A 14,491-nucleotide genomic window follows, 5' to 3' on the forward strand; every position below is an offset into this window, starting at 1 on the left:
TGTCTCACCGTAAGTTTTAGTTCTGCCTTTTGGGACCTGGGGGTTCTAATAAGCTCATAATTAAAAAGCAGTTCCGATAAATAGTCAGGATTAAAACCATTAAGAGCCTTAAAAACCGGTATAAGAATCTTAAAATCTATTCCGACAGGAAACCAGTGCAGAGACTCTAAAGCTGGTATTACATGTGCTCTCTTTATGGCCTTGGTCAGAACCCATGCAGCTGACTATTGGGGTAGCTGGCGTCGAATCAATCCTAAGGAAATAAAAATGTGTAACAATGTCTCTGCATTGGCTCAAGAGAGAAACTGTTGTACTCTGGCAATATTCTCCCAGTGATTAAAATTCAGACTTAGCTGCATGTTTGATGTATTGCTTAGAACTAAGATCTGGGACAAAGATGACAACTGAATTGTTTCTACTGTTTTGGAGGGAATCAGTACCAGTAAGTGCAAATGTCCTGATAGTTTCTCTCATGATGTGAATCTCCAGTTTCACCACGTCCCAAAGGTGCTCTGCTGCATTAAGATCTGGTGACTGTGGAGGCCATTAGAGTACAGTGAAGTCTTTATGATGTTCAAGAAAGCAGTTTGAGATGATTTGAGCTTTGTGACATGGTGTGTTATCCTGGTAGAAGCATCCATTAGAAGATGGGTTCATTGTAATGATGAAGGATTGGACACACTCAGCAGTAACACTCAGGCTATAGCGTTGATGCTCAATTGGTACTAGGGGGCCCAAAGTGTCCCAGGAAAATATCTCTTCAGACCAGTAAACATATTTCTATTGTCATCTTTTGGTTTGTGTGAATTGTAGCATCAGCTCCATGTTCCTGGGTGATACCTTGTGTGGTGTTCTGCTTCAAGGTCTGACGTGTAGAGCATTCAGAGATGCTCTTCTGCATACCTTGGATGCAACAGCTTGAAGCAGTCTGTGCATTCTCTTCTAACCTCTGGCAATAGCAAGGTATTGTCTCGCGGAGAACTGCCGCTCACTGGATGTTTTCTCTTTTTCAGACCATTCTCTGGAAACACTCCACATGGTTACTGTGGGAAAATGGCAGTATAGATCAACAGGTTCTGAAATCCTCCAACCAGTCCATCTGGCACCAACAACCATACCACATTCAAAGTCACTTTCACCTCTTATCACCTTCTTCTGATTGAGATTAACCAGTTCCTGCCACATGACTGGCTGGTGAGATATTTGCGTTAACAAGCAGCTGAACAAGTGTATCTAATAAAGTGAGTGTATTTCAGATGGAACTAATAAAAATGACTAAAGAAAACTAATTCATTCAGTTTCTGTTAGTGTCAGCCTCCAAATCTCTTTTTCCTACACAGTTAAAACACAACAAACAAACTCTCATCACTTTTTGTGTCTTTAAGACTTTCGATATACGTCAACAACTGAACACTGACACCATATAAATTCTTGGTTCTGCCTTAAGAGACTGTACCAGTGTAGTCTTTCTCCTGTGCATACATACATGCAGTAATATCATTACCATGTCATCCTATACCACCAAAAGGTTCTGTTTTTTATATAGAATCAAGCTGCATTCATCTCCAGTTTACATCCATCTGGTTCGAGTTTCATTCAAAGGCAGCTTTGACAAAAACAAGCTTTACTTTGAAAAGTGTCACACAGCAATACAGCACTATAAAACTCAAGAGTCGTGTTCCTTAGTGATGGCTCTGACTGTGTGCTGTCGGTCATCATCGGCAGAAATCACTTTTTTTTTATGACCATCTGGATGGTGATGATGACAGTGGAGTGAGCTGTCTCACATATTGTTTTACGAAGTGGGTTTTTAGGAAGTTCTCACATGTGGTTAGCATCCTGCATTGTTCTCGTATTTAGGAGCAATATGTTTCTGGACTATGATGCTCCTAGAAAGGTTTTGTTTATTAAATTAAGCCACTGTATGAATACGGTAGGGTAGATTAAAATTTGATCAATGAACAGGAACAGTAAAGCCACAGTTGATTGAGTCTAATCAGGAAAATCAAGGTAAAGATTCTTTAAATCATTGTTTATGTCCAGTTCACTTAGTCTTTTTATGCTATATGTGCAATAACGTAGACTGCACGGCAGGTTATATAACTATTAATGGGGATTACTATAGTGGTGGTCTCCTTCCTCCTCCACTTGGGATTACTGACCTGTTTAATCTGTATGGTGGGAACGTACCATGGGCCCCACTGTTCAAGGATGCCATAATGAATACACAGTGTTGGGAAGGTTACTTTTAAAATGTATTCCACTACAGATTACAGAATACATGCCCCAAAATTTATTTCGTAACATATTCCGTTACATTACACAATGAGAGTAATGTAGTCTGAATACTTTGGATTGCTTAATATACTGTCATGCTTTTTACAGCTACATGACTGTACTATTGCTGTGTGATTTATTACTATTACTCAAGGTTACTCGCCATACCAATACCAACTACATTTTTAAATCTTAATATAAAACGAGTAACAGTAGGGTGGACATTAGGTAAGGCTGCTTTGAGCAGCGATCTCGTATAGAAAACTGTTCCGCGTGTATATAAAGCAGGTCCGCGGCTCCGAACCGTAGTAAAGGGACCTCTGGCTAATACATCGGGTTCCGGTGTCGTGCCAAATTATGTGTCCCCCACAGAATTTGTTTCCCCTGCGTTGGCACCTTGGCACAACATCGGACGGGATTATTTAAATAAACCAATGACATTTTGATCATTATTTGTATCCTTCTGTAGCTGTACAGAACTGTACTGAGCTAAAACCTCCAAAATTTTAGGAGCAATAAGTCTTTGGACAGGGGGAACAAAGTGTGGCAGGATCAGCTTGATATTAATTGTATCCCACTGTAACTTTACTGTATGAAGAGCTAACATCTCCAAAATTTCTGGAGTAGTCAGTCATTATAAGAAGTGTGTATGAACTAAAAATCACAAATGTGGGATACCATTTGTCCATGATTTTGAAAGGCCAGTTCATGCTCCCGACACAGGGGAAACAAATTCTGTCGGGGATACCTAGTTTGGCACGACACCAGTACATGTATTCCATTTACTCCCCAACACTGTGAATACACATAGTACACTCTATCATTTCTGAGGTATTAAATAAATAAAAGTCACCTGACGTTTAACAGCTTCTAAAGTAATAGAGATCTAACCAGGTGTAAAACAACACATAACAATTTTCACCATTTTATTATTTGTTTAACAAATAATGAAATGTGCTGTAAGAATTTATCAGTCTCTCACATGGTTGTCGAGGAATTTTGGCCCACTCTGTACTGCTTTTCTTCAGTTCATTGAGGTTTGTGGGTATTTGTTTATACACATCTGACTTAATGTCACACCATTTCAGTCAGGTTGAGGTCTGGACTTTAACTGGGACATTTTAGCAGCTTGATTATTTTTCGTTTAGCTAGTTTATGTTAGATTAGCTCCTGTGCCTGGGGTCATTGTCCTGTTGCATGACCCAGTTTCAACCAAACTTTAGCTGTTGGACAGATGGCCTAACATTTTAGTCTAGAATAATTTATATACAGAGCTGTTTATTGGAGCTCAGTTACAAGTGGCTGCAAAACAGGCCCAGATTATCACCCCTCCACCACCGTGCTTGACAGCTGGCACGAGGCTGTTATGTGCTGATATGCTATGTTATGGTTTCACCAGAAACCAAAAATCTCCACTATGGTCTTGCCTGTGTAGTGTCTTGTTCAGATACAGGTTTGCAAACTGTGCTGTCATGTTCTTTATAGAGGGAAGAACCCTTCCAAACAAGCCATACTTGCTCAGTCGTTTTGTCATTGATCTGTCATGAACTTTAACATTTAGCATGCAAACTGAAGTCTGTAGAGTCTGAGATGCAGCTCTTGGGTTTTTGCAGTTTCTCTGAGCATTGCACAGTCTGACCTTGGGGTGAATTTGCTGGGACGTTCACTCCTGGGAAGATTGGTTCTGAATTTTTTCCACATGGTGTGAATATTCTTTCTCACAGAGTGATGGACTTCGAATTTATTTGGAAATAGTCTTATAACACTTCCCAGATTGTTTCTCTAAGATCATCACTGATGTCTTTCCTCCTTTGCATCGAGCATACAGGCATCCCTGTATGCACGAGACCAGCAAACTGCCAAAACCTCTGCTTTTTACAAGAGCTCACACTTGCTGATGACCAACTGACTGCATTTGATTATAGACTATGGAGGAAGTAAGAGTCTATTTAGTTTTTCACACACTTCTTCTGCATTTTTTCTCAGTTTCTGGTAAATAAATAACTACGTGCTGTAATATGTCATGTGTTGCTGTTGTACTTACCCAACTTTAAGATCTGGTAAGGACCAAAGTATTTTTATTATTGCAACATCTGAAACACATAAAAGTAGCCACAAATAATTCTATTTAACTAAATTAATTAAACCTTTTCTTGCAAAACTGGATGGGACATGACTTGGTTCACATTAGAACACATGGTTATTCTGCTGTTTGGAAAACCAAACCACTTAACACTGAAGAATCCCATTTCTATATTTCTGTATCCAGATATTTCATTTTGTGGCCTGTGATGTAGTTCTAAGGTTTGTCTCTTGTCTGTGTCAGACTGTCACCTCAACTACTCTGGTTTCTGTCTTTCAGTGTTAAGTGTTTAAATTTTTTAACAAACATTGGCTCAGACGTGATTGGAATCGGTAGTGGGAAACGCTCTGTTTTTAAGTTGTTTTTTGGATATGTTTTAAAATGACTAAACCTGTCACTTGCTTCAGCATGAGTCCGTTTTGTTTACTTATTCATGCCAATTCCTATTTGGAAGTAAATGGTTTATTGAACCTGGACAGTTTTTGACAGTCGGCTGGTTTTTCTGTATACAGACCATTTTCCCACTGACATGCTGCAATAAGTACAATAAGATGGAAGCGCTGCGGTGTTGGCAATAAAGAGCCTGCTCTGCAGAGCGCTGGGATTGATTGCGGCAGAGAATCACTCGGTTTGGGATTGCACATGTTGGAAGAGGTTAATGTATGAAAAAACAGAAGATACAGGACTCATAAGTCTTATAATATCCAGTATATTGACCTGAAAGCCAACAAAATAACATGGTGAATGCTGGGTGTATACATTTTCAGTATGTGTTAACATTTGAAGAATATTGACGGATTAAATTGTTCTGTGTTTTCCATATCTGCGTTTTATAGTTTAATTCACTTCAATTCAGTTCAGTTCAATTTTATTTATATAGCACCAAATCACAACAATAGTTTTATTTGTAAAGCAACCTTTACAATATAAAGCCCCCCAATCTCACTCAGCACCAGATCCCCACAGCCCCCCTGCTGCATGCCTGCATGACTGTACACCAATCCAATCCATCCAACCAATGTGACTGTCAAGTACGCCAATGACACCTCCGTTGCACTACTTCCAAGCACTTTGCAACCTGTTCTTCTAATGTGTGTCTTCCTCTTGTTTGTACATATGCCTTCTGTTTGTCTAGAGCGTTCATGCTTGTATATATTTCTCATGATTGTTATTTATTCCTGCTGTTTTACTAATTTTATATTGTACCCACAGAGTTTGTGTGGAGCATCCACAGTTTTGTTCGTGTACAATGTGTGTACATGTACAACGACAAGAAAGGTAAAGACCTTACAATGATAGAAAGAAAACCCCAATAATCAGATGGCCCGCTATTATTAAACAGTGGCAACAGTGGAAAGGAAAAACTCCCTTTTAACAGGAAGAAACTTCCAGCAGAACCCGGTTCAGGGAGGAGCCATACAATGAAGATATGGGAAAGAGCTACTGAAGCTAGTATCTTTAGACCCTTTGTTACTTGTAGTGTGTCATAAAAGCACAAATTCCTTCTACTTCTTTAGCCGAATCTGTAAAAAATGCCAAAGCTAACACAGTTTCTTCTATTTCGTCTTATACATTCTTGTAACAGTATCTAAAATGACACATCAACTTACTTTTTAACTCTCGGGGGTTCATCTAGGTGCCCCCATATCACTATACCACAATGTCTTTATTTCTGGCTTCCTATTACATGCAGAAAATTCCCTTTAAAAGTCCTCACAAAATACTCCTCAGTGATTTCTAGGCCATTCTGTGAGACAGCACCAAAAGTAAAACACTGCAAGCTAGTAATGGAAAAACTATGTGATGACGAGATATGAGATTTGTAGTTCTTGATGTTAGGAAAACAAATTCTACTCCTAATTACCATTCTCGTACGCTACAAATTAGCAGGTTTCTGCAGTGTGGCCCATCTGCTGCTGACCCTTATTATTATTCTCGGAATCACACATCATGCGCCTCAGTTCATTTTGAGTTCATGAGGTTGACTCATAAAGACATAACAAGTACCAGTGATTGACTTCCACACGCTTTTGCTCTTAAGTGCAGTGATGTGGGTTCACCCTCTCCTTGCCACCGCTCATTCAGGAAATCTCAAGTTGCTCCATATAACCACATGCACCACTACCCGATGCCACCATTGTGTTTCTCTTGGACGTTGTTCTAGCTTTGATCATAAATTGCAGTAATTACTCTAGGCCTTATCCTTCCCACTGGAAACAATGCTGGATCAGGAGAATCCAGAGTGTGTACAAAAGCACTCTGGATTGTATGTGGGAGAGAGACAGCCTTCATGCTTGTCATCCACAACAGGCTTTGCTGCATAGCTACCAGCATGCAGCCACTTAGCAGTCCATCACTTAAGTACAGATGCGGTAATGAATCGGTGTTCCGAAACTAAAAAGATATCTTCCCTTTCACCTTCCTTTAGCTTTTATTCCAAAGGTCAAGTCACAAATAAATGAGCAATACCTGACTACAGGAAATGGTTCATGATAAACTCTGGAAAATCGCAGTAATCAAAACTAAAAACAAGCTGTGACTCATTTTTATCTGGGGGGTGGGGGTAGAATTAACCCCCCACTTGCCACAAGGCTGAGGCCAAAAAGTCCATCGTAGCCTCCCTTTGACAGGAAACAAACATGTTTGAATTCCAAACGCTGCGTGCATACCGTGATAATATTTGGTAATTAGGATTCCTGTGAAACGCCACTGTAACTTCCTGGAAGATCTTGAACCTCTGTGAATTAAACATCTGGCCACAGTAGAACCTCACTGTGGTTATCCAAAAATATGATGACAGAAATTCCGGAAATTCTCCATTTATAACCATAAAACCTTTAATTATGTGAGCTCTAACCCTTCCAGTGGTGATTGGCCATGCTGTTTAAGGAAAGAAGAGGTTTCACGAAACTTTAAATTTACTGATCATCAAAAACATGTCAGTATGTGCCACCAAAAAGACGAACCTGTAAAAACTGAATACTTTTTTTTGATCATTTGAATATCTTTGTTTTAATAGGGAATTGAAACAATCTGTGCATATACTGTAAACTTTTGTCCAGACTGAAGAAGTTTGCAGCTGGCACTGAAACTGAATGTCGTATTTTTTTTAAAACCCAAACAGAGAAGCATCACAGCAGAAGGAGCAGAACAACAACAACAAACAGGAAAAATAAGTACTGGCACCAGCTAACGGAAGAAGCGGTTATACTAAACATCAGGATCAGGACAAAAGTTTACAATCAGCACAAAACTTCCAAATACATTACATTGCAAAGATAAGAATTAAAAGGATACTTTAATGCTGCAAATACAGCAAGATTAACATAAAGATGTTGGTATAAGTCAAATACAAAATCTGTGTAAAAGTAATTAAGTGATTTTGAAGATGAAGTTGTTAGATATGGCAATAATTTGTTTAGCATCATTGCATTTTTCAGTGCAAACTTATTTTGTGACACAAACTGATAAAAGACAGAAACCTGCTAAATCCTGTCTTCTTGAAATCACAACCACCGTTTACAGTAAATGGAGAAAACTACTGGGCCACATCTCTTAATCTATAAATTCAGGTGCTTTCACTGCCATTACCACATGCATATGAAATCAAGCACCTCAGCATGCAGTCTGTCTTTACAAACGTTTAAAGAATGCGTCACTCAAAAGAGCTTACTGAATTTGAGCGTGGCACTGTAACACAAGGAAATAAAACAATGAAATTTCTCCCCTGCTAGATATTCCACAATCAGCTGTATGTGGTATTATTAGCATTTAGTAACCACAACAATTCTCCAGGATAAACATCAGCATAGCATCTGGTTACCAGGAGCCTCATGGCCTGGGTTTCCATGGCCAAGGAGCCGCATGCTAGCCTTACATAACCAAGCCCAAGCTTTTCATGGCTTGGTTTAGAAAACCCCAGCTGGACGTTAGAGTGGTGGAAATGAGTTCTGTGAAATGATGAATTATTCCTTTCTCTCTGGCAGTCTGATGGAAGAGTCTGGGCTTGAATGCCAGAGGAACATTACCTGCCTAACTGTACTGCTCCATCCGTAAAGTTTGGTAAGGAAGTTATGATGCTGTTGGGTTGTTCTTCTGGGGTTGACCTTGGCACCTTTCAGTGAAGGTAAATCTCAATGCTTTAGCTTACCAAGACACTTTGGACTGTTCTATGCGTCTAACGTCACAGTAACAGGATGGGGAAGGCCCTTTTCTGTTCCAGCAGGACTTTGCCCCAGTACACAAAGCAAGATCCGTAAAGTGACGGTTGGATGAGTCTAGCATAGAAGAACTTCAGCACCGATCTGACCCACACTGAACACCTTTGAAATGAACCGCAAAGGAGATTGTGAGCCAGACCCTTTCATCAATATCACTATCTGACCTTAAAAAATGGTTTTCTTGATGACTGGATGAAAAGTCCCAGAGACCGTCCAAAATTTTGCAGAAGGTTTTCCCAGAAGAATGGAAGCTGTTATAGCTGGAAAGGGTGAGCCGACGCCATATTAATGAGAATGTCCTAAAAGCTTCTGTATAAGAATGTATTGTTATGCCAAAGCATCAAGAGATCCTTTCATGGGAAGCTCAACTCCTGAAAAACAACCCCACACACCATAATCCACCCGTCCACTAAACTTTACACTTGGCACAATGTGGTCAGACAAGTACCGTTCTCCTGGCAACCGTCACACTGTGTCACTTTGGAGTTGCTGGAATGTGTTCATCAAATAGTGATGCTAATAGTGCCTGTATTTGATTACTTTGTCTAATACAATGAATATGTAGGTTTATTTATCTTTTTTTTTTTTTTTTTTTGGTGTTTTTGAAAAGCCTATATTGCGATCTCACTCCATACAGTAATATATTGAGAATAAAAAGAATAGGATGAAGTTTCAGGTGAGATAAAATGTTTAATATGCAGTCACGGCTATGTAGCCACTTTTTGTACTGTTTGAGTAGCTACTAAAGTTTACTGGTTCTTGACATGTCAAAAGCATGGTGAGTGCTGGCAGAGTATGTCTTTGCCAGCACCTCTAAAGAGCTTACTGTGACCCAAAACAAAGCTGATTTAGGAATGAGGCCCCAAACTTGCAGTGTATTGTGCAACTTTTGAGTTGATTTCTTATTGGAAAACATCCTCAGAACACAGGGAGGGAACTATGCACCCACCAACAGTATCAGATGTGTATCCTGAGGGAGGTCATTATTTTATGATGTGGTGTGTTCAGATGCCAGCGTGTAATGATGCACCTCGAGATGGGTTGCTCACTGTCTTCTGCAAGCAAACACTGCAGTTCAAGATAAATACTCCTGACATTTCCATGGCCAGATTTTCACATTGCTCACACAGATCAGTTTGCCTTCGCCTGTTACCACACGAGTAAAAGAAAGCCTTGTTGTCATTGAAACACCGAGCTCTGAGTCGACCTTTGTTTAAAACTTTGATTTTTAATATCCTGAAAATCAGTGAAACTACATCACGAGATCATATTCTTCAATTCTACCACCACCCAAATTGACTCAACTTGTTTTTTGTTTCTGTATTTTAGTTATAAAATATTTGTTTTGGAAACTAATCAGAGTCAGAATTACAGATGATACCATCACACTGGAACAGATATTAAACTAGGAAGTAGGAAGATGTTTCATAAGTTTCAGAAGATGTTTAGGTAAAATGAGCACTCAGACATCACAGACAGAGATTGTTTGCTTATTCAACCAACAAGTTCAGAACAACTCCAAACTGATGAATATAAACCCACTGCTCATTTTGGCTCTGATTTGCTCTCTACCAAGTCCAAAGAGAAATTTCTAGATTCTAGCCAATTAATGCTGCATTTTGTTCCCCAGCCAGTATAGCATAAATTGGATTTTTCAGAAGTTTTCCAAAAAAAATCAATGCCAATAGGATCTAATTTTGTTGACAAAGTAAATTAAAGAGATAAAGACTTGAAAACAGCATTTGAGATGATTGGTACAGCAAATTTGGGTCCATTTCCAGTATCACCAACACACATACAAAAATAAATACATTTAAGAAATAATAAATAAAAGAATTCACCACCATAAAAAAGCTATACAGCTGTACAAAAATCAATTCAATTTAATAATAATAAAAAAGTGTTCAACTGTTCTTTTTTGGACTTGAACCAAAATCCCTCCAAAGAAATCTGTTCCTATTTTCCCCAGTATTCTCCATGGTTACTAAAAAACAAACATGCTGCTGTAATGCATCACATCCCAAATAAAATTTATTGAGCTTACATTAATATGTTAACCTGTAATTTGGTTTACGCTTCCACAGAAAGAGAGCATTTATCCTACTCTCTGTGGTTGCAGTTTTGTGCCTGAGGCTCAGTTTAATCTTTTGCGGCATCACAGGCTGAACCTCAGAATTATAATATTACCCTGCATTAGCCTTAGGATGAGGACCTCCGGTAGGTGTTCACTCTATCACCTGGTGTACATGTACCATAGATACATATGCACGGTAACATCACACACTGTATAAACAAATAACAGATTTTGTGACTTTTTTCCCCTCAGAAGCTGAGTTTGGTGTTTTTGCCACGGCCATGCTCAGTCAGATATAATTTCAGAAACACAGGTGAAACCTTGTGATATTGTATTTAGAGGAAATGAGGGTGGACTAATTCATTGAGACCTGATGACATTATAAAGTTGCCTGGCAGATAGTGAGGACATTAAGAAGGTTACTGTGGCGTACAGTGACTTCATCCTGTATAGAAGCTTTCTTAGAATCACAATGCTATTTTATTTTTCTGCATATTTACTCTACTTTTGTATGGATTAAGTAAAACCGACATAAATTGTTATTTTATGAGATTTAAAGGTGATTGTAGGACCATCTTGTAGCTGGGTTGGTTGTTTCACAGATGCTTCTCGTAGCTTCACATTATTAAGCTCATAAACACTTTAAAGAGCTTGTTAAAAAGGTTAAACGATTAATTTTATTAAAATATTTTATTCCAGCGTAATGACTTGCACTAAACATGAAATGTGCAGATATGTTTAATGAGTCATTCTCACTAAACTTTAAAAAGTGTAATAAAATACAGTGTAATCAGTTAAAAGGAAAATTGTTTTATGGTCTGAGGTCTGAAAAAGATTTTGAGCCTCCCTGTACACACTTTATACAAGATGGACACAATGACTTCAGGAGTTGGTTTCTGAAATTGTGTTTGGAAGCACTGATTTTCACATTTTGGTGGCTGCACAGCTGATTTTTTATTTGTTTGTGAGGTTCAGCCATTGGCTGGGTACGTTAACTTATAGGGGACAATAGTGTGTCATGTTTTATTAGATCAATTTGCAAATTCTGAACACATTTTAGTGACCAGTGAATCACTTTGATTTTTACCTTCCACAATGAAACCCACCTTTCAGCCTTTCATGTATTTTGAAACTCGACTTTTTGGGGACCTGGAATGTAAATGTGCCTGTCTCTAAAGCACTTTGGGTCAACTTCTGTTGTGTAAATGTGCTTTACGTTAAAAATATCCTCAGAACACAGATACAATCTTTGTTATACTTTTAATATATGAACACATTCCCTTGTGGGATCAATAACGAATTTATCTATGTATCTATCCCAGCTGTCATAAGAAGATCCTTATAATCAAACAAATTTCACAACAATAATCAACAAAGCATTGGGGGAAAACAGCAGCATGCAAATGTTGGCTCTTTGATGAAGTAAAAAAAAAAATGGGTGGAGACTTTAACAAAAGGTTGAGGTTTCTTTTTCTTCTATGACCACATTTGACAAGTTAATGATGAATTCTGATGATGAAATATGTCTGTTCACTTGCATGAGGAAAAAAGAAAATCCCCATGAAGTAATTTAATTTACTTCAGGATTTTCTATGAAGACTGAACATTTTTAAATGCAACTTTGCGGCCCACTTTCATTGCTTTAAATCTCAGCAAAAACAGCTGTAAACATTGCTTCTTTGCTTTTGTTCAGATCAATTTTATTTATATTGCGACAAATCACAAAAGCTGTCTCAAATTGGTTTACATTGTGAGATAAAGACCCTACAGTAATAGAAAGAAAATCCCATTAATCGCACAACCCCATATGAGCAAGCACTTGGAGACAGTGGGAAGGAAAAACTCCCTTTTAGGGGAAGGAAACAAGAAAAATGACACTCTGTGGAAGACAGCCAGAGATTGATAATAACTTTTTGATTAAATACACATCGATGTATCACACTTGATCCAGCCTTAACTATATGCTTTATCAAAAGGGAACGTTTTAAGCCTAATCTTAAAAGTGGAGGCTGCCTGTCTCCTGAATCCAAACTGGGAGCTGGTAGAATGGGAGAAAGCTGAAGGGTCTGCCTCCCATTCTACTTTTCAATACATTGGAAATACAAGTAAGCCAACAGTATGAGTGCAAAGTGCTCTCTGATAAGATGAGGCCTGACAGCAGCATTTTCCTATAAGTGTTACTATGCTACACTCATTATAGTAGAAGAGAAGATAAAGGTATGAACACTATTTAAGTGATTGCGTAATCTGAATATAGTTTAGTTGCTACTCTGAGTGACTACAAAAATACTTTTGCAGGGGAGCTGTGCGTGAGTCTTCTGAACCAAACACATTACAAATGTTTCTTCAAAAAGAAAAAAAGAAAGGAAAATCAAGTCCCCCATGTTGTTATTGACCTCTCTGTAGCACTACCACCACGGCACAAACACATCATCTCCTCTGGTAATTACTGGCCTGGTTTTAGATATCAGGCCTGTAATCTGCTTCGTCTTTGTTCAGCTTTCCTGAAAATATTTTATGCTTAATCTTATTTAAAAAAAAACCCCACTTCCACTCATTTGCTAAAAGTAATGCAACATAGATTATAATGGTCTCAAAGTAGCTTCGAATTTCGTCTACACTCAGAGTCCACACACATTTTTTCTGACGGGGTTAATTTAGCGCAGTCATCAATATGTAATGAAGGTGAAGTGTTTCAGTTTCACATGGCCCAGAGGTCTTATATTACAAAAACAAAATTCTGGGAAATGTTTTACATTCAAGGAAAGGGACATCATCTTCCTCTGATGTTTCCTGGGGAATGGATCTTCTCTTTGAGCCTGACCACAGACACTTTGTTCACTTTCTCGAGGCAGAATTCCAGCCACAGCATGTGCACGGTGACTGAGAAACAAAACATGCCCAATATGCATCACATCTGCATCTAACAACTCCCCGGAGAGGCAATGGGTCAGCATGCCTCTCAGAAATTCCCAATACCCCTCAAGTATTCGAGTGTTGTCAAAACCACCATGACAAATGTGGTTCTTCGCCACAATTAGGGCCAACTGAAATTTGACCAAATATCACAAATGACTAAAGTGTGTCCATGACATGTTTTCTAAAAATGAGAACTTTCTTTGACTGGACTATGCAGAGCTCACTGCCAGCTCAACCATAACTATTTCATTTGGTTTGTTTCAGTGCTCTGTAGACCTGTTTTAATGTTTTTGAGACAGTCAGTGTAAATCAACGGTCTTTTCAAGTAGCAGACCTCCATGAAGTCTAACATCTGCTATGTAAATATGCTTGCCCCACATGACTATGCTTCACATCATTCATTATGTTGTGGTGTCATCTCATGCAGTCACAGAAGCTGCATATATTTTTAACCAAGCTTGTATTACTGCAGAGTCACCGGTCAATGTTTATCACATTTTGCAGCGTATTCCTCTGCTACGTGAGAGTGGCCGTACACCTGGCATCTATTACGGCACGTACTGAATCCACACACGTACAGAGACACAGAGATAAACACATCGACTCACAGATTCATTGCTGTCATAGTTTTCCGGCTTGAACCTGGATCTTATTAGCAAAGCCAGTATCAACAATTCTTTTCATCTTTTATCTCAGCGCTTAATTTTTTTTTATTAGACCTTTTTGTTAGTGACACATTGTTTGAAACCAGTGGCTTGCTGGAAGCAACAAGTTCCCTGGCTTTGACTTTCTCACTACCTCAGTTTTAGAGGAAACATTAAATATCCAGGTCTGGGCTGTCAAACAATGTGTATTGCAAGGGCAAGCAGCAAGCGTGCAACACAAGGGCATGGGCTTCATAAATCTTTCAAAAGTCTA

This window comes from Aulonocara sp. 'chitande type north' Nkhata Bay, linkage group LG6, assembly GCF_057382095.1.
Source record: "Aulonocara sp. 'chitande type north' Nkhata Bay isolate Kocher_YH1m ecotype deep benthic linkage group LG6, A_spYH_male_GT1.1, whole genome shotgun sequence".
Classification (NCBI taxonomy): Eukaryota; Metazoa; Chordata; class Actinopteri; order Cichliformes; family Cichlidae; genus Aulonocara; species Aulonocara sp. 'chitande type north' Nkhata Bay.